The sequence below is a fragment of the Propithecus coquereli genome, unplaced genomic scaffold (genome assembly GCF_000956105.1).
Source record: "Propithecus coquereli isolate 6110/MARCELLA unplaced genomic scaffold, Pcoq_1.0 Scaffold210, whole genome shotgun sequence".
Taxonomy (NCBI): domain Eukaryota; kingdom Metazoa; phylum Chordata; class Mammalia; order Primates; family Indriidae; genus Propithecus; species Propithecus coquereli.
The window spans coordinates 2,573,640-2,594,380 of NW_012146079.1; the positions used below are offsets into that span (position 1 = coordinate 2,573,640).

The window sequence follows — 20,741 nt, forward strand, 5'->3', positions numbered from 1 at the left end:
GAGATCAAGTAGATACTTCAATTTTAATTGACAACATGGATAAAGTTTTTAGAGCCGCAGTCCTCATAGGCTGACTTTTGATTTTCTATTTTTACCTTACAGTACAGGACCTTGAAGGCTCACATTCTCTATATTCAGTGAAAGCAGATAGTTTAATCTAATTCAATTAAAACAATAAGACTGAATTTGTAGTGTCAATATTTTAAAGAAATCACTTTAGAATTTAGAAGCAGGTAGCTCCAAGTAAATTTTTTTTTTCAAATATATTTGTAGTTCAAGGCTTTTTATTGTATTTTTCAGCATATTTTCCCTTTCAACCCAATCAACTCTTTATAACAAATGATGCAAAGACAATTGGGAAAAGTATTGACAATAAAAGTAATATGAAATTTAGTACAAAAAGTTGTTTTTTAAGTCATAACTGAAATCTTTAGTACTAAATTAAAATCCTGACAGCCAAAGTAAAATTCTGCTTGTGTATCACTATATTCAAAGTGCTATAAGTTTTAAATTTTCAGAAGATTTTTCATTATTAACATGTGCAAATAGTGAAACTATTTCATTTCATCCAGTTGGGGGCGTGCCTGATAGTGGAATGGAAAAATGGAAAATTCTTTCTATCAGGGACTCAAGGCCTTGGACTACTAAGTCAATCACAGATAACTTTCCTTTGCTGATGTATTACAATTTTTTTGAAAAGGTATCATATTGCCATGCTCACTAGTGTTATTATATGCCTTTTATATTATTCTATAGCATTCTACCAGCATAATATTTTGGACTAACTGGAAAAATACAGCAGGAAAGAGATTCTGAATTATTTAAAATTTCATTATAATGTTCTAGAGGAAAAAATTATAGGATTATATCACTCGTAAGTGAACTTGTTTAGAAGTATTTGTGATATTTTTCTTTTAGCACTGTATCTCATTTTAATTAACCTCTAATTGTATGGAAGCTAAAGTTGCAGAATTTTAAAAGAAATTTTCATTTGGAAACATTTCCTTATAACAGTGAATCTTTAACAATTATCATAATAATTTTTAGTGATTAGTGTTTAGATAGAGATGTACGTTTTTAGAAGATCATAGTTTAGGAATAAAACCTCTGAGCAGTTACAAGATGTTTGTGATGTGATGTGCTTGTTACCATTTTTTCTTGGACAGAATGTGAGGAAATCTTATAGGTACTCTTTGTAACTCTTTTGTATTGAACACACAGTTTCAGAAAAGAGAGTAGTGGTGTCTCATTCCATGGATGATTTGGAGTAGCAAAGCAGCAATTGTTCTTTGGTCTTTCAGCCATGACCTGACCTTCTGTCTGTAAGACCAAAGAGCTATTTTGCTTGGCCACCATCTGCACTCAAGAGAAAAATTTACATTTAACTTTTAAAAGCTGGGCATGTTGAGCATTTATCTGAAATGCCTTCAATAATATAAAGTATGTTAATTTTTAAAGTGTAACACTTTACATCACAGAAAGGTTATCTCTTGGTTTGCAAACAAGGTGTTCTTCATAAGATAGCCTTTTATTCATGTTTGATTTAATATGACCACTTGATATATTTTTAAAGTAGGTGGGAAACTATGAGATTGGAATGTGGTGAGAACAAGAGCCTTTTTGATGTATACAAAATAGGGCAAATGGTTGACCACCAAAATAATTTTCCTCATGACCTGCGCCTTGACTCTGGCATAATTAGAAGGGAAGGTTAGGAGAGTAACAATGACAGTCTCTTCCACCCACTTTCTTCTTTTCTTCTTTATATTGTGTCAGGAACCGATGGGCGGATTATCCTTCCCATCAACTCCTTTGTATCTTTTCAGCTTAGAGAACACCTGTCAGCCTCAGAGGATGCTTCTTGCACCAAAAAAAAGCATTCGGAATGGAGGATAATGTGAAATCTGTGCCTTTATTTTTATTAAATTTTTTGTAGGCAGTAGGTACACACACACACACACACACACACAGATACACACACTCCATCATGTGAATTTAAAAATACATATGAGAGTAAAGGGAATATTATCATGAATCCCCACATTTCTATCGCCCATGTTCATCATTTTGCCAATCCTATTCCATTTATCACATTTTTTCCCTCTCAACTCCACTGCCTTCAGTTGTCACCTTCTTTATCTTCTTTGTCATCTTTTTCTTCTCCATCTTCCCCCTTCTCTTCTTATCTGTCTTCTTCCTCCACTTCTGCTTCTCCTTTTGCAGAAGCATTTAAAACAAATTTCAGACATTATATTATTTTACCCGTAAATACCCATGTGGATCCACGAAGGATATTTTTGTACAATTACTCTGTCATTATCCTACCTAACAATATTAACAATAATTCTTTAACATCAAATGATGCCTAGCCTATATTCAAACTTCTTTGTCTCAAAAACCTTTGTTTTACTGTTGGTTTAGTCAAATCAGGAAAACAGATATGTTTTTGTATGTTAAAATGCTCTGGCATTGCTCTTTTCAATAGGAAATAAAGGGAAATCTTAGTGAAATTTTATCTTCCTTTGTTGTTGTCTGTTGAATTTCATATATAATGTTTTGATTGTGCTTTACATGCATAAAATGCTTCATCATCATTCTAAAGAAATATGAATTAATCCTGTAGCAAATTATATGAGGGATGTGGCTACCATGCAGCATTCCTGATCATCATATCCCAAAAGGACCTCCTTAGAGTCTGAAACCTAAAATACATAATTAATGTCAGATCCTTACATTTAAGATTTAGAAATGCTGCAGGAAGCCCTGGCATTACAAGGGTTAGCCGACCAGAAATGACAATGCATAAGTGGCGTTTTCTTTGTCAGCTCCATTTTGGTAGACTAATCTCAGAAGATAGTTCTTCACAGCCCCTAACCTTTGATCAGGGCCCAGGGCAAAATGAAAATATAAGACCCTTTGTTCAGAAAGCAGGAAAAAAGTGTTGTTAAAGGTCCTAAAATATAAAACTTTTTCCTTCTTCAGTCTGTCTGGCTGTCTGGCTGTCCCCCCTACCCTAGACGGGTCGTAGTGTTTTTTATTTGCTCTTTGGTGTCAGGCCTCCTCCAGCACAAGGATATTTATGGGGGAGTGCAGATCCCACAGGTGCCCCATGACTGGGTGTGCACATACTATGCCCCAGCGTGAAGTCGGGGGGGTCATTCTCCCCCATCCCAAGAAGGTCAGACAGGCAATCCCCAAGAGATTGCCACCTCCACGCTGGAACACACTTGGTACCTGGATCAGGGGTGGACAAGAGGCTCCACACTGAGTCCACTGAATGTGCTGTGGTGCTGCCAGCTTGGGGCAGGGATGGTCACCTCCTATGTGCTGCCCCGAGATGCCAGGGATAAGCACAATCAACCCACCCCTCCCTAGACTCATGTCCAGGATCCTGCCTGAAGCAAAGGACAACAGCAGAACACACACCTCTCCTGCTGACATGACCTGGTCCCACCCTGGGTGGAAGGCAGCAACAGTAGCAAGGCAGGGTCAGGAAAGAGGAAGTTGGAGGGGAACACATTTCTGAGAACTGCCCCAAGGCTGCAGTGAGGCAGTGGAACGACAACACCAGGCTCCATGAGTCCATCAGACTGCACTTACAAAACACAAATCCCAAGATAGAATCATTAAGAATTTCATGATCACAGAGCTTTAAATTGTAGGTGCAGGGCCCTTCTAAACACCACCCGTGTGACTCCACTGATCATGTGCCTGTGAAACTGCCATGACTATGGGGACAGGCAAACAGAGATTTGCTGTGCTAACACACATATGCACCCCACTTACATATACAGATATGTAGGCGTATTCAATGTGCCCATGCACCCTATATCCGTAAAAGAGGGCTAGCCAACTAGTCCGTCAGCCAAATCTGGCAAATAGTTTTATTAGAACACAGCCATACCCACTTGTTTCTATATTGCCTACTGCTGCTTTCCTGTTAACAACAACAGAGTTGAGGAGTTGTGGCAGAGACCATATAACCCACAAAACCTAAAATCTTTTACCATCTGACTCTTTATAGAAAAAGTTTGCTAAACCCTACCCAGTGTATAGAAATACAACTGTATTTTTAAAGTTTCCTCTGCCTTACTCGAATGTACAGCTTTTTGTTTAAAGATCCATTAATCTTAAATTGTAACGTAATGGTTTTTGAGTATTTTGCAGTACAACAAAAGTGCCACATCCTTGGTCTTTTAATCATCCAATGGCATTACCAAGTGAATATATCACTGGCTTTCTTGTCATCGTCTTATTAGTGGTGCATGGCTTAATAATAATAATAATGATGATGAGTTGGATGGTAGCATAAATACAGTATTATTTTATATTTATAATTTTCTTTTTAGGTTGGAACCAATTTTATTGTTCAGAGATAAGAAGACTGATACAGAAAGCTTTTCTTACTAGTATTGTATAAGTTATAACTTTGGAGTTGTGGCTACTATCGCGTAGGAAGCATTGAAGTTCAAAATGACCTTGATGAAGTAATCTAAACAAATATTTAGGGTGGAGCACATATACAAAAGTAACAGATCAGAACATTTTGGCTAGAAAAAGTAAGGCAAAAAAGGATTTGAAGGTTGCTCATACCTGCAGCAGTATGATTCAGAACTTGAATACTAACATTAAGCATGGAGTATATCAAGGCAGGAATTATTTTTTCTAAATTCAATGGACTTGATTAGACTGTTGGAAGAAGTGTATCTATTTTGTATGGCTTTGTGTAAATATGAGAGGAAGCCCTGCAAGTCCTAAAAGTCTGTCCTGTTTAATGCCAGAGAAGTATAAAAGCAGTAAAGAAAAGTTTTGAATAATTGTACCTTTTTTACTTAAAGAAGACTGAAATATTGCTTTTCTGTCTTCAAGGATTTCACAGATTAGTTCAAGGAGAAAGTTAAACACCTAATTTGAATCTTCAATATGGAAAGAACAAGAACAAAGCGATTTAATTACAGCAACTAGAAATCACAATAGCCTGAAATGAGAATTTTCTGACAGTAGGAAAATTGAAATAGATTGCTGCAACAGGCCATGGAACTTTCTCCCTGAAATTTTTAGTTTAAAACAGTAGCAGTAGGATGATTTACCTGAAGACCCAGCTAATGGACCTCTGAGGTCCACTGTCTCCTGTTTGATTCTGGAAATGTCCTAGAAATACAGCCTTGTATCTGTTAAAAGTGGATAACAGCAGCGTTAGTCTTTTCTACTTGAAACATAGCACCTACAGATTAAAGTAAAATCTTGTTCAGTTCTATTCCCTGCTTTATGTCTGTAAAGCCATGTGCACTCTTCAGAAGGCTTTTGGGGAATATGCTAAGATAATGGATGACTTCTCGAGAGCCAGACTTCAGAGACTTATCCAACTACCACCTGCAGTCTCACTTCTTTCTCTAAAAAATGACTGGGAGAGGGGCCATTTGGGCATGCCTTTGGCACATATAATCACTTGGTCCTGGTGATGACAGAGTTGCTCTCCAGTGTTCTTCACACCCTCTTTCGGTGCTGTAGGCTTAGCACTTTCCCACCCCTGCTCCTCACTAAGACAACAGCAGTTCCTAAGGGGTTGGATTTCCCAGACCAGCATACTAGACTCTGGGGGGGTAATAACTAGAAGACCCAGGTCCTGCCCTTAGGGAGTTTATATTCTAGTTGAGGAGTCAGAGTACACATTTGAACATGCCTTAAGAATACTTGCAAAGCAGCATATCGACAAGTGCAAATTAATGTAGTGTGAACTTCATGCTGGCTACAGCCCATGAGAGGGAGAATCTGGTTCCATGTGTGTGATGCAATAGAGCTTTTTTTATAGTCTCTTCTCTAAGTATGCCCTAAAGCATTGTTCAGCATACTTAGATAAATTTGTGTTCTTATCACAGCCTAACCAAGAATTCTGAGAAAATTCTTCAGCCTTGCATATGTCTAATAAATCAAGCTCTTTTGTTCTTGTCCTGGGCGATGCTTGGATGGGACAAATAGGATTTATTGGATTATGCAAATAATTTAAAATAGCTCCATTTAATAAGTCTTCAGTTATTGATCGAACTTATTATTTTTCTAAAACACCATGCCAGATTACTTTCTTCATTTTAAATCTTCCTTATGTTGGTAAAGTCACAAAATTAGCAGTAAAAAGTAAATTCAATATTTTGGCATAAAGGAACAGCTCCGAACCAATCCAGTGAGTAATAACAAGTCAGAGATCCTTGGGGCATTTAGCATTTAGTAACTTTGCTAATGATTTGGGCAGTTGTTTTCTGTGGCAGTATATGTATACTTCATTCATAGAAACACTATGAATTAACTTCACATGCTCAAAAAAGAGCCTATTAATTTTTACTTGCCATTTGATTTTCCAACAAAGATGACAATGCTATTCTCTGTAATTATTTTAAAAAATCAAATGTGTAAGCAGAAACAATATATCTGAAAATAGCAATTTAGGGCTATTTAAAAGATAAGGGTACAAATAGCAAATGGAACAAGCTCTCTTAGAAATAATATCCCTTATGGGATAAACATTTAGAAATACATGTTTGCATTTGGATAGGAATATAAAACTGTAAATGGAATTCAAGGAATATTTTTGTGTTTTAAAAAACTCATAAGGCTCATCTGCTACTAGTCCTAAAGAAATATAATTTTTTCTGTATTTTCATTTTCAGGAAATGATACATATTTTAGTTCTTTAAAAATTTTTCACATGCTTATTTTAACTCTAAAAGTTGACTCACCAGGCCAACCTGCCAGCCTTGCAAAGTATCTTCTCAGGTACCATGTCTGCAGTTCTGGTAGCTACCAGGTGGAAGCAGTTCTTTGAACATGTCCGTGCAGGCTAGCAAGCTGAGAGGCATTAGACATAAGACAGCTACATATGCTTTTTTTTTTAATAGTCTAGAAATATTAGTACCAATATCCAGTAAGAATATTACTAATTACTACATGTGTATACACTTTTAAACAACGTTTATTGTATAAACATAAGCACATTAGCAGCAGCCAATAATTCCATCACCCAATAGAGCAAATTGTTTTCATTATTCTGTTTTACCTTCCACTTTTTGTCCATATGTATATATAATATTTGCAAGTAATAAAAATAGTCTAGATATAATTTTGGCTTTTCTCACTTAACATTATGTAAGCATTTTTCTGCGTTGCTCCTTATTCTTCATAGTGATCACTTTAATATGGCCATTTACATATATACTTTTAAAGGAAAATGATAGTTTGTCAGATTTTGAAGAAAATAGCTACTATTACAAATTTTGTTCTGAACTTGTTGTTTTAATTCAATAACCATATGTTGTGTCACCGTACTGACCTACAATGAATTTTTGTCAAAAGGGAGTATGTAAGACAGGTATGCAAATAAACATATGTCAAAGAGAACATAGTAGCTATCAGCAAGCTACAGAAGTGTGGGGATTTAGAAGAGGGAAAGACGACATTCTTGTAGGGTGGGTAGGATGTCGCCCAGCATAGATAGGAGAGGAAGGCGTTTGGTTAGAAGGTCCAACATGGCAGTTTGAGCAAAGGAATAGGGGTGAGAAAGGAGGATACATTCAACATATGTGTGTTTTGATTCCATAGCATTTTTATATAACTGACCTCAATATTTCAAGTGCCATTTCTCTGTTATAATAGATTGCCCAAAGAAAATGAGCTTCTGTAACACTCAGAATCCCAGTATAATTGCCTACTTATAACATACTGCGTGCCCTGCAGTCAGGCACAGAAGTCACATTTTGGGAATGTTTGCATATATTTTTCATTTCCTTTGTAGTATTTTCTATGTAATGGAAAAATTTCAAGATTTTCAAATTTCAGATAAGGTAGGATAAAATGTCACTTTATTAATAGTGTTAGAGTCAAGTAAAATTAATTTCCTGGAAATAAAGAATTTACATTTATCTTACTGATTTATGGAGGATTATCACGTGACTTGTGCTGAAAGGTGAAACAGAACACACAGGGTACTACTTTACCTAAGGACCATGAGTGCAAAGACTTGACTTCTTGATTTGGCTTTTCAGCTAATTTCTTGAGCAAACCTCTGAGATCCTCAGTTTCTTTCCCGTGCAGTGAGAAGCTTGGATAAGTGATAGCTAAGGTTTTCTCTAGCTCTAAATTCTTGTATTTCTCAAAACATAGGGAATGTTTTCTCTGTCCCTCTTAATTCTGAATTATTAAATCAATAAAAATTATATGGAGCTTCAAGTTTCATTTCATATTTTCCAGTTATTCACTTTCATTTTATAAAAATGACACTAATGTTAAGATTATAAAAATGAATTTTTACTGTCTTCAGCAATTTTAGATATTTTCATTATGATTAGTAATAGAACACTAAAATGTCTAACCTTTTAAACAGTTGAATTTAATTACATGACAGACATCATTTAATTTGCAATAAGGATTAAAGCCCCACTGTGAATTAAAATTTCAGTTCTACTGGAAAGATTTTAGGCACCAGCAAACTGTCAAAGGTAGTATTTTGGGGGAGTAGCCAGCTTTTACAAAACCTGTGAAATTAAATATCCTTGGCCAGAGTTTCTTCTGCGTGTGAACTCATGATCATTGGGAATACACTGGTGGATTCCTGTCTGAGAAACACAGCAATTAATAGTTAATGCTTTCACTTTCTGTTTCCGCTTGGTGCCCGCAGAAATGCAGCAATGGAATGAAATGCTGTGGCAGTTTGGGACACAGGTGACCCAGAATATGATCATACTAAGTTTTTGGTTTTGGAAGTTTTTTTTTAAATCATCAAAATGCAAACTAAAAATTTTTAAATTCTCTTAAGAGATTTCACAGATCTCCGGCATATTTCTCTGACCCTCACTGGAGTCCAGTGTGGGACACACTGCCCTAGGCAGCTATTCTAGATGTAACTCTAGGCTGCTCATGATTGTTAATAAGTTGCAAGGTGTTTAGATTTTCATATTACTCTTCTTAACAGATGGTCAAGTTAATTTAACCCTTTTTAATATCTGTACTTAAGTGGATTAGCTGTACCATAATAACATTTAGGGAAAAGACAAGAAAGCTGCAGGGTCTTTATTTCTGGCCTGCCTTCTGCCATCCCTGAGAATTTCTGTAGTTCCCTTGGGGAATGGAAAATACTTTCAATAGAATCTTTTTACTTACAACTGAAGTTCTGATATCATCTCTTTCTCCATGGTAATAAATCATGCAAGTAGCATTAACCTGTCTTCATGAGTCAAGCTGTCATTGAAAGTTCCCATTAAAATACAAGGGAATGCTCGTATTTTTTTTTTCTTTTTAGAGAGAGTGGCAGCCAAGGAAAAAGGGGAGGTAAAAATAAACTTTTAGGGAGATCTTAAGAGGATGGAAGAGGAAGAATTGTTCTATTTGAATATTGTCCCATCATTGCAAGTGGTACCTTTACTATTGGACTCTTATTTTCTGCTTAGAAATCTGAATTCACTTATACTTGGAGGTGATTGTCATATCCTAGTTTGCATTAGAAATTTTAGGGTATCATTTTCAACTTGTCTCTGCAACTTAGTTTATCATAGAATAATAAGACTGTCAGGGGGTCAATGTTTTTTCCCTCATTTACTGAAGGTCTACTATATGTACAGGGATTTAGGCCATATGAAGGTTTATATAACAAAAACCAAACATGTTTTACTTTAAAGCAGGAGGTACCACAGACTAATGAATGGATCAAGTATCTATTTATATTTTGAAACCTATATGTGGATCTGTATCTTTCTATATATCTTACTAATTTATAAACTGAGTGTGACTTACTGATGATTTTTCCGGAGCAGAGCCTGAAGTATCTGAATGCTGAATTTAGCATAGCTCAGACTTACCTCAGTGACCAGGAGAGCAAAAGGATTCTAGAATTGTCCTAGCTATAAAAAACAATAGGAGAAAAGAAGAGTAGAAGAAAAGAAAAGTATTACAGGAAGAGAAAATGGGAAATATTTTAGAATACATTCTAAAGGCATTTACACTAAGAAAAATTGGGCTTTTCCCTCTATTTACACAGCCACACAGTAAACCATAACTCAGAGTAGGAAAACATTATCACAGATCCATCAGTATAATGCATCAGTATTTTCAGAAGGGAACCACAATAATGTTTTTTTAAAAGTATGGCTTGAAGTGTAATTAATTGCATGTAAAAATATATCATTTTCCACAACTAAATGTATCTTATTGGATATCAGTATAATCATCAATTTAAGACTTGCAAAACTGAAGTGTTTCCTGGTTACTGAGAAATTGTCATAACCCTTTCAGGCTTCTATTTCTCATTTGATAAAGTCCTTCTGCCTAATTGTTATTTCCTATATAAAGATGTTTTTCCCCCAGTAGGTTCAAATATCATTACTTTGCTTTTTTGAGAAGAGGATTATTCTTTTCAATAGGTTATAATAAACCACCATATTAACTTCTGCATAATAAGAATATATTAGAAATATTATTTGGAAAAAAAAAGTATGGTTTGATAACCCCCTCCTCCCCATAACCATTGCTAATTATTAAGAATAACTTCATGTAGCTTGGCATTTTTCAGAAGATGCTCTTTAAACATATGGCAATAAAATTTATGAAGGCAACATTTATCTTTAGTCTTTCTTATTTCAATGGCCATATACGGAGGATCAAAGGGAGGGGCTCAGATATAATAAAAAGCAATGGCTTGGTGGGTACCAAGAGCCAAAAAGACTTTAATGACTTAAGTCCTCCCCATTCATTTTGTACATAATTAGACTGTGAGTGAGCTGAGAGTAATCACTTTATTTCTATGCATATATTTATTTAGCTAATAGTTATTGATAACCTAATATGTGTCACAAACATAAGGGCACAGGGGTTGCAATGAAAAATAAAACATATTTACTGCTCTTACAACTATTATAGTCTGGTAAGGAAGTTAAATGTGATGAGGGCTCAGTGGTGGGAGGGAGTGACCTACTGTGGTGGGAGAAGGTCCAGAAAGATTCTACACATTTACAGTCAGTTGATTTTCAACAAGGATAGTAAGAAAATTCAATAGGGAAAGAACAGTCTTTTCAACAAATGGTGCTGGGAAAACTGGACACCCACATATAAAAGAATAACATTAGCTTTCTGTCTTATACCATAGAGAAAAACGAACTCAAAATGGATGAAAGACCTAAATGTAAGAGCTGAACTTATAAAACTCTTAGAAGAAAACATAGGCATAAATCTTCATGACCTTGGATTAGGTAATGGTTTCTTAGATATGACACCAAAAACACAAGGAATGATAGAAAAAGATAGATAAATTGAACATCATCAAAATTAAAAATATTTGAGAATATTTTTAATATTTGAGAATATTCAAGAAAGTGAAAAAGACAGCCCACAGGGGCCAGGCATGGTGGTTCGTGCCTGTAATCCTAGCACTCTGGGAGGCCAAGATGGGAGGATTGCTTGAGCTCAGAGATTCGAGACCAGCCTGAGCAAGAACGAGACCCCATCTCTACCAAAAATAGAAAAAATTAGCCAAGCATGGTGGTGTGTGCCTGTAGTACCAGCTACTCAGGAGGCTGAGGCAGGGTATCACTTAAACCCAGGAGTTTGAGGTTGCAGTGAGCCATGATGACGCCACTGCACTCTAGCCCAGGCAACAGAGCAAGACCTTGTCTCAGGAAAAAAAAAAAAGACAGCCCACGGAATGGGAGAAAAATTTTTGTAAGTCATGTATCTGATAAGGGACTTGTATCTAGGATATAAAAAGTACACTTAAAATTTAATAGTAAAAAGTCTGGGCGCAGTGCCCATGCCTGTAATCCTAGCACTCTGGAAATCTGAGCAGGAGGATCACTTAAGGCTAGGAGTTCGAGAACAGCCTGAGCAAGACCCCATCTCTACAAAAAATAGAAAAATTAGCGGGGCGTGGTGGTGCACACCTGTAGCCCCAGCTACTTGAGAAGGCTGAGGCAAGAGGATTGCTTGAGCCTAGGAGTTTGAGGTTGCTGTGAGCTATGATGACACTGCTGCACGCTAGCCCAGGCGACAGAGAGACCCTGTCTTGAAAAAAAACATTAATAGTAAAAAGACACTTCAATTTTAAAATAGGAAAAGATCTGAATAGATACTTTTTCAAAGAAGATATACAAATGGTGAATAAGCACATGAAAAGATGCTCGATATCATAGGGAAATGCAAACAAAAACCAAAACCAAAATGAAATACCACTTCACACCTACTAGGATGACTATAATCAAAAAGATAGATAATAACAAGTGTTAGCAAGGATGTGCAGAAATTGGAACCCGCATACATTGCTGGTAACCTTGTAAAGTAGTGCAGTGTGGAAAACAGGCAGTTTCTCAAAATGTTCAACATTGAATTATCATATGATCCTAGCAATTCCACTCATGGGTATATACCCAAGATAAATGGAAACATGCCCACACAAAAACCTGTACAAGAATTTTCATAGCAGCATTATTCATGAAAGCCAAAAACTAGCAACTAACCCAAATGTGTATCAACCGATGAATGGATAAAAAAATGTATCGTGTGTGTGTATAATAGATGGCAATAAAAAAGAATGAAGTACTGATACATACTACAGCATAGATGAACCTTGAAAACAGTATGCTAAGCAAAGGAGGCCAGTCACAAAAGGCCACATATTGTATGATTCTATTATTTATACAAAACATCCAGAATAGGCAAATCTATCAAAACAGAAACATTAGTGATTTCCTGGGGCTGAAGGGGTTGGGGGCAAATGGGAGTGACTGTTAATGGGTACAAGGTTTCTTTTGGAGTGAAAAAATGTTCTAAAATTGATTGTGGTGGTTGATTATACTAAAAACCATTCAGTTGTATACTTTAAATGGATGAATTTTGTGGTGTGTGAATTATGTCAACAAGGCTGTTAATTTAGAAAAAATATTCTACCATCATAAAAGTCATATTTTAACTTAGTCTGGAGGGAGCAGAGAGAGGGTAGCAAAGGGACAGAATCAGCCAAGGTACTGTTCCATGTATACCTTGAGGACAAAAGGAGGTGAGACAGATGAGGAGGGAAAGACAGAGCCCCAGAAAACTGAATTTACCTCCCAGAAGTGGCTATAAAGTACTTGAAGTCAGGGTCCATTCTCACTCTTCATTGTATCTCCAGTACTCAGAACAGAGAAGGCCTGTCCCAAATGTTTATCTGTTGATTGAATGAATGAGTGAGTGAGTGCATGGTGAGATAAAGAATGAGCTTTAAACAATTAGTAATGGTACCTAAACTACATGTCAGATCTAACTCCTAGTTTAATCTTTGTTGTGCTATGTCAGGCAGAAAGTTTTACAATCAAGATGAAAATAACTTCTTGTGTAATGATATTCATATTTTACCAATTATATTTGTTGAGAATGTTTGATCAGTCTGTTTTGTATTTAGCCATTCTAAGAAGTGTATAATGGTATCTCATTGTGGTTTAATTGTCACGTCCCTAGTGATGAATGACATTGAATAGCTTTTGAGGTGCTTATTTGTTATCCATATATCTTCTTCATGTATATCCACTGCTACCATTGAGTTTAAGGTACCGTCATTGTCACTGTGTTACTGCAACAGTCTCTTAACTGGCCTCCCTGCTCTCTGCTTCTCCCATTTAATCCCTTCACAGCATAAGAGCCAGGAGGGTCCTATTAAACCCGTATCAGAGCTTGTCACTCTTCTGAGTGAAACCATCCAGGGGTTCCCACCTCATTCAAGGTCAAAAGTAAAGTCCTTACAGTGATTTGCAAGGTGCTAAACAGTCCAGCCCTCCTGTTACCTCCCTACCCTCACCTCCCATCTCCCCCCGCCATCACTCTGCTCTGGCTACACTGGCTTTCTTGCTGGTCCTCAAACACCTCAGCTACTCTCCCACTTCTGGGCCTTTGGACTTGTTGTTCTCTTCGCCTGGAACACTGTTGCCCAGAGTATCCTCAATGGATCACTAGATTAATGCTTTCAAGTCATCGCTCAAGTATCATGTCCTCTGTCAGCCCTTCCCTGACTGCTTTGTTTTAAATCGTACACCATTTCCCCAGTATTCCTATCCCTTTTCTGCTTTATTTTGCTCCATATTTTGCTCATTTATTTCGTTTATACTCTGTCTTCCCTCATCACAATATTAGCTTCATGGAGGCATGTCCTCTTTAGTCCATACTTGACACGTTAGCAAAAGCAAAACATGAATTGAATTGCATTGTTCTTCCACTTAACAACTTGGAATGGCTTCCCATTTGTATTTAGAAACGCAAATCCAAACTCCTTTCCATAGTTTACAAGGCCCCATATAATCTGCCCATTCATGTCTTTCCACCCTCTCTCACCCACTCTTCCTCTGTTTCTATTCACTGGGGCCTCCATGGTGGTTTTCCTTTATGCCAGGGCCTTTGGACAAACATCTACCTTGTATGTAGGTAGGTATATGTGTGCCTTCTATCTTCCCCACTCTTCCTTTACTTAACCAGCTCTTTCTCTTTCTGTTGGTTTCCACTTCAATGTCTCTACTTTCCTAACATATGTTCCACCTCTGTTATTCTCTCATAGTACCTTGTTTCTTTCCTTCATGTAACTTACTGTAATTTTTTATTATATCAATTATTTGTTTTTTTTGTTTGTTTTTTTTTGAGACAGAGTCTCACTCTGTTGCCCTGGCTAGAGTGCCGTGGCATCAGCCTAGCTCACAGCAACCTCAAACTCCTGGGCTCAAGCGATCCTTCTGCCTCAGCCTCCTGAGTAGCTGGGACTACAGGCATGTGCCACCATGCCTGGCTAATTTTTTCCATATATTTTTAGTTGTCCGGCTAATTTCTTTCTATTTTTAGTAGAGACAGGGTCTCGCTCTTGCTCGGGCTGGTCTCGAACTCCTGAGCTTAAACAATCCGCCCGCCTCAGCCTCCCAGAGTGCTAGGATTACAAGCATGAGCCACCATGCCCGGCCCAATTAATTTGTTTACTTTTAAAAATCTGTCTCTTCCATTGGAATGCAAGTTATTGGAGGGCACAGACTTAATTGTCTTATTCATTTTGGTATCCAGTGCTCCAGTGTCTAGCATGCAGTTAGGGTCGTAGTAACTGGATAGACAGGTAGGTGAATAGGTGGCCAAGAGTTCAGGCTCTGAAAGTAGACTGCCTGAAGGAAAATTCTCATTTTACTACCTACTACCTGGTGAATTTGAACAAGTTATCTAATATGTTCAAGCCTCAGTGTTCTTCTCTGTAAAATGAGGATACATAACAATTTCCGCTTTCTGTTTTGTAAAGTTTGAGATATTCTATATTAACCTCATAGCATAATACATGACATAAAATAATTGTTTAGTAAATGTTAATAACTATTATTTTACTAATGTTATGATTCTTATTCAAGTTCTCCATCCTCATTTCTCTCTCTCTTGACTGTGTTCCATTTTATCTAGTTCCTTTCCAGAATCATGATGATAACTGAATATGATACTTCTGACCAGTGCATAGAAGTGGGGCTATCAGCTAAGATTATGTGAATCTACCTTCAGAGCCAGTTATTGTTTGGGTTATTATTTATCAAATATGAATCATTGTGAATTCTTATTGAGCTTAAATTCAATTAAAATCCCTAATGGCACATATCTGCTGACCTACAATTGGACAGTAAATATAGATATTTGCATTTACCTCTCAGAAATGTGCTCATTTTGGTTTGGGCCTATTGTGTCAGCTTGTCTGAACCCTTTTGAATTCCGTTTATGACATGTCACCATAAAAAATTATTCATCTCAGGTTTATGTCATAAGCAAATTTGATCAGTACATCAGTGGTATCCTCATTAAAGTCAGTGATTTAAGCAGTATAGCACAAAGAGCATCACAGAGTCCTATGATCTGCAGCTGTAAGACTTCTTTATAGCTTGATATTTTCTGCTCTGTCTTCCATATCTGCGGTTCCCAGCCCTCAGGCTGCAGATTCATGCTGACCAGGCCGCGGAGCTCTGCTGCCTCCCTGACCTCCCAACCCTCTCCCCCAACCCCCGTCCGTGGAAAAATTGTCTTCCATGAAACCAGTCCCTGGTACCAAAAAAGGTTAGGGACTGCCGTTCCATTTGGTTTGTTTTAACCGATGTTTAAGAACCAGACATGTTTGTTTTCCTGTTTAAGAAAAACCAGACCATTTTTCTTCTACAAAATAATTCTATTAATAGTCAAATCAAAAAACATTTATTTTTGTACCTACTATGTATAAGTAGTGTGCTTAGGTACCATTTGACCATGTGAGAGAAGCTTACATTGATGGCAGATAATGAAGAAATCAGGCATGGATGACTAAGAAATCAAAGTGCCTCTGTAAATATGGAGCAGATTTATAGTTGGCAGGATCTAAACCTATGTTGGGAAACTCCCAATGGAAGGGGAGAATTGAAATGGGCCTACCTGAAATTCCAGTTTGTTCATCTAAATAATCTGGATAAATGGGCTAAATTGGAAATTTGAATAATCAGAGTCTATAAAAATCATTTTTTCAGATTTCTCCTATTCATTCTATTGACCTATTTCCCATTTAAAAGTGTCCTCTGCTAATCATTACCCTATATCTATCTGTTCTATGCCTTTTTTTTAATAAAAATGGGTGAAAGCAAGAATTATGTTAGTTTTCCAGTTGTCATAGCATATAAATTCAGTAGTATATATGGAAGTGTTTTCTAAACTATGAAAAACTACATACATGCATAGGACAGTTAGGATTGAATAGATGGTCAATAAATTGAAGAGATGAATTTACTCCTTTGTATGTGGAGGCTGTTAGTTTAAAAGAACTACACTCAAATATTTATTAACTAAAGCATCTATTTCACATTTGGGAGCTGCTTGCTAAAATTAGTTAGAAAATATAGGTTATTTTTGAGTTAAAATGAAGTACAATAAATTCTTAAGTTCCTCAAATAGAATTTTGCAGAAATATTTATATAACCCACAGCTAAAGTGAATTTTCTAAAAACTCCCCATAAGGTGAGATCACGTACATCATGTCTCAGTACAGAAGGATTTTTTTTCAATCAGTTATGTCTCTATAAATAAACCTAGTTTTGTTGTTCAAATTTGCTGTTTCCTCTTCACATAAGAACATCTCATTAATTTTGGTGAAAACCTTTTAATAAAATAAGGTTAAATTGTCCAGTTTGCCAGTGGAGGAGGAACCATTTTGTGTTACCAACGAGCAGAATAACAGCTAAGAGGTAAGTTGAACACAGACATGCTGTTTAGGTGGTCGGAATATTTTGAATCCAAGCATAAGGCTTGTTACGTTAGGTAACAGCCTGTAGATGTGAATGCTTTAGGAATACTTTTAGTAATTCTCTACCTCTCCTACTTTCTTTAGGACTTTAGAGTCAGAGCATTGATATTGATATTCTTTGTAGTCAGGTCCACCAAAGAGTAACAGAAACTGGATAGGTAGGAAGATAGAAACAGAGGTGACCTCAGAGAGGTCCAGTAAATTTGTATAGGGAAGAAGAGGAGGTGTATTCCATTGTTTATACTGTTGAGTGATCCAGACTGCATAGATGAGGTTTACTTTTCTCAGTTGTTTGAAGTTGATTTAGTGAAAAATAGAAATACGATTTCCTGTAAAATAAAATCATTCAATTTGAAGTGAAAGGCTGGGAGATCTTGAATGGATACAAATGTTGAGTTTTCTTGGTTTGAGAGAAGAAAAATATTTCATTTTGCCCCAGCACTTGTACCAAACAGTGATATTTATAAATATCAAACCTAAGAAGATGTATTTTTTTCCTTTAAATTAAGAGATAATATATGTGTTCTTAGGATGCTAGTTATAAAAAAAGGACTCTGACTCTTAAATTTGTTCTGATTGCCAAAGATTGACAAATGTAACTAATCAGAGAATATACAGAGTATAAAGAAAAACTTCTTGTTGAATAACAGTTGTCAGAGGAGAAACAGATGATGTGTTTTCTTTACTGCATTTAAAAATTAATTATTGCCACTAGAAGCTTGTTTATGCTTGTAACCGAGTTAGCATTGTGGTTTGGCATTATTCCACATTTGAAGGGAAATGGGTATCAGCGAAGAGTCTGGAGCCTGGGTTCTAGCATACAGTTGGGTGGGCTTCAGTCAGCAGTTTAATGTCACCAGTTCCAGTGTGCTCATCTGCAAAGTGAGGGGATAGATTGAGATGGTAACTAAGGTGTCACCTATCTCTAACTGTATGGCCTGTGTTTTTTTTTTTAAACAAAGAAAATCTTGAAATACACAGGGGAGTTTACTCCCAAACGTTTTTGGACCTTTTAGATGGGCGCACACTTCACAAAAAAATATAACCAGCACAATATTTATGGAAGAGGAATTGTATTTGCTAAATTAAAAAAATGTACATTGAAGTCTTGAAAGTTAGTTACAAAATAAGGCATAAGTTTCCTTGTATATTCCCTTTAGGAATCAGAAGATTTAACTGATTATTTTTCAGACAACTCCTATAAAAGTAATATTGAGTATAAGAGTTTTAATTTGTGGTAGTAGAAAAGGAATAAAAATTAGTGCACTATATAAGAGACAGAATAGTTTTGTCAAAATTGCCTGTTGTTCTAGTTGAGAATAAATGGGTTTACACAATAACTTTTAATAGCTATTACTGTAAAATTATGCTTACTATTGGAATAGTAGCAGACTATCTAAAACTTTGGAAATTGCGATTTCATAGTTGTCAGTACTTTTATATCTACACTAAAAACTTTTTGGCTTTGAAAAGTATAACTACATATATATAATATCTGTGAAAATACTATATTTGAAGCATAAATGGAAAATATAGGAGATTGTTAAAAATTCCATGTTGCAATGACCTTTAGGCTGTTCTTCATTTAAGGAAATAGTGTCAATTTTGAACAAACTGTTTCAAAAACTATTTATTTAATTTAGGATTATGAATAGTATCCCTGTTATATTTTAAATATTTTCAATCTCATAATGAGAACTTGAAAGCATTGTAAACACATTTAATAATAAAAAATGTATTTTCTAAACTGAAAATAAATAATAAACTTCATACGTTTAAATTTACTTATGAAGTTTTTCTAAGGCAAAATTAGTTATAACTTTAGGAAGAACAGTATCTTCAGTTCATTTAAATTTATTTTATTTTTTATATATAGTGAAAACATCTTTACCTTAAGTGAAAATGCTTTTCAGTCTCTCTTTTATTAGGATTGTTTTAGTGTGGTTTTTATATTTAGTCTTGTTTCTTACTGGTGTTTAGTCATATTTCTACAAATAGGAAATGCTGCAATAGCACCAACACTGTAATTAGTAGTAGACAATGTGGCCAAAGTTGTTTTATATTTTGATATATTTTCAATTGAATTGTTCTATTGGAAAATACTAATAGCTTTAGTATACAGACATAAAATGAAAAAAATTATTCCAAAATAGAATAACGTAATGTGAACAAGATGGTTAGACTTCGTTTAACATGAATCCTGGAGCCTTAAGATTAGTGGTTATAAGACCTTTCCTGCTATAAATTTCTACAAGAACTAAATAAGAGTATTATAATAATTTCTGTTATTTACTGTAGCCCAGATGATTATAAATTTGAGGCGGAAATAACGTGATAAATTAGATGAATTGCTCCCTCCTTCCCTCCCCCCGTCTCCTTCCTCAAAAATAAATAAATAAATATAAAAGAAAATTAGATGAATCATTGGACTTGCTTTTTTATCAAAATGATAGGGAATCGGTTTATATTTTAAAAGTTATGAAGGATAAGAAAGCCAATGAGGAGAAGAATGAAATAGATTGGATATTACACATATATAGTGTATGTGTATATATGTGTAGGTGTATGTATACATGTATATGTATATGTAAATATAAAATTATCTGGCCATGTGGATTATATATATGTGTGTGTATATAATGTCTGGCACATAGTGTGTACTCAAAAATATTTTGTTGAATTGAGAGCTTGGAAAGGAATTGTTTAAGGGAATAAATTAAGTTTTCTTGCCTAAATGGGAATAAATTTATTATATTTTACTTTTGCTTTGGGTGATTTTTCTTAGCTGGTAATAAAACTGTTTGCAAATGATGATGAAATTCAACAACTGTAATAAGCATTCCATTTATTATATGTTTATTACATTTATTATATGATATGTTTTCCTGTGTTTGGGATAACTATTTATAGATTATTTTTCTTTGATAATTCTTGTATCTTGTATTCTTGTACCAGCTCTTGTAGTTATTATATTGTTCTTCTTAATAAGAGAGAAAAGTATATTAAACAATTTCTTAGCCTTTGAAAAGACCACTCTTTTTATATGTGGAAAAGAGATCTTCTTGTTTTTATTGCAGTTCATTTTGAGAGAAACAACTCCAGGTTTATTTTTCTTTTGAATGTGGTTATTGTAGCAAGAAAAATACTTTTGAAGTGCCTTCGCAAAGATTAGGTCAGGGTTAGGTGTAACTTTTTCTTTTTTTAGACATGAAGTAAATTTAGAGTGGCTATAAAAATTTTAAAAGGAATTATGCTAATTTGTTAGCAAACACAGGTCAAAGACTCCTTTGCATTGGTGACTCTTACCCCAGAAACAGTGGGGTTATCTTCCCCAGCCACCGTCTGCTGCCTCTCTGCCAGAGGATCATGGCTCATTCTCAGGGAAGAAGGAAAGGAATCAGTTTCTTCTCAGCTCTTTTTTTAACTAGTATCCCAAGGGCTATTTTATTATATAGCATTAGAA

At 35.6% G+C, this 20,741-nt stretch overlaps 1 protein-coding gene across 1 annotated transcript in view; it reads left to right on the forward strand.

Annotated features, from left to right (window-relative positions):
• Positions 1–20,741, forward strand: part of SDCCAG8 (serologically defined colon cancer antigen 8) — a 222,434-nt gene that overhangs the window by 66,663 nt on the left and 135,030 nt on the right. The gene's annotated exons all lie outside the window — the stretch shown is intronic.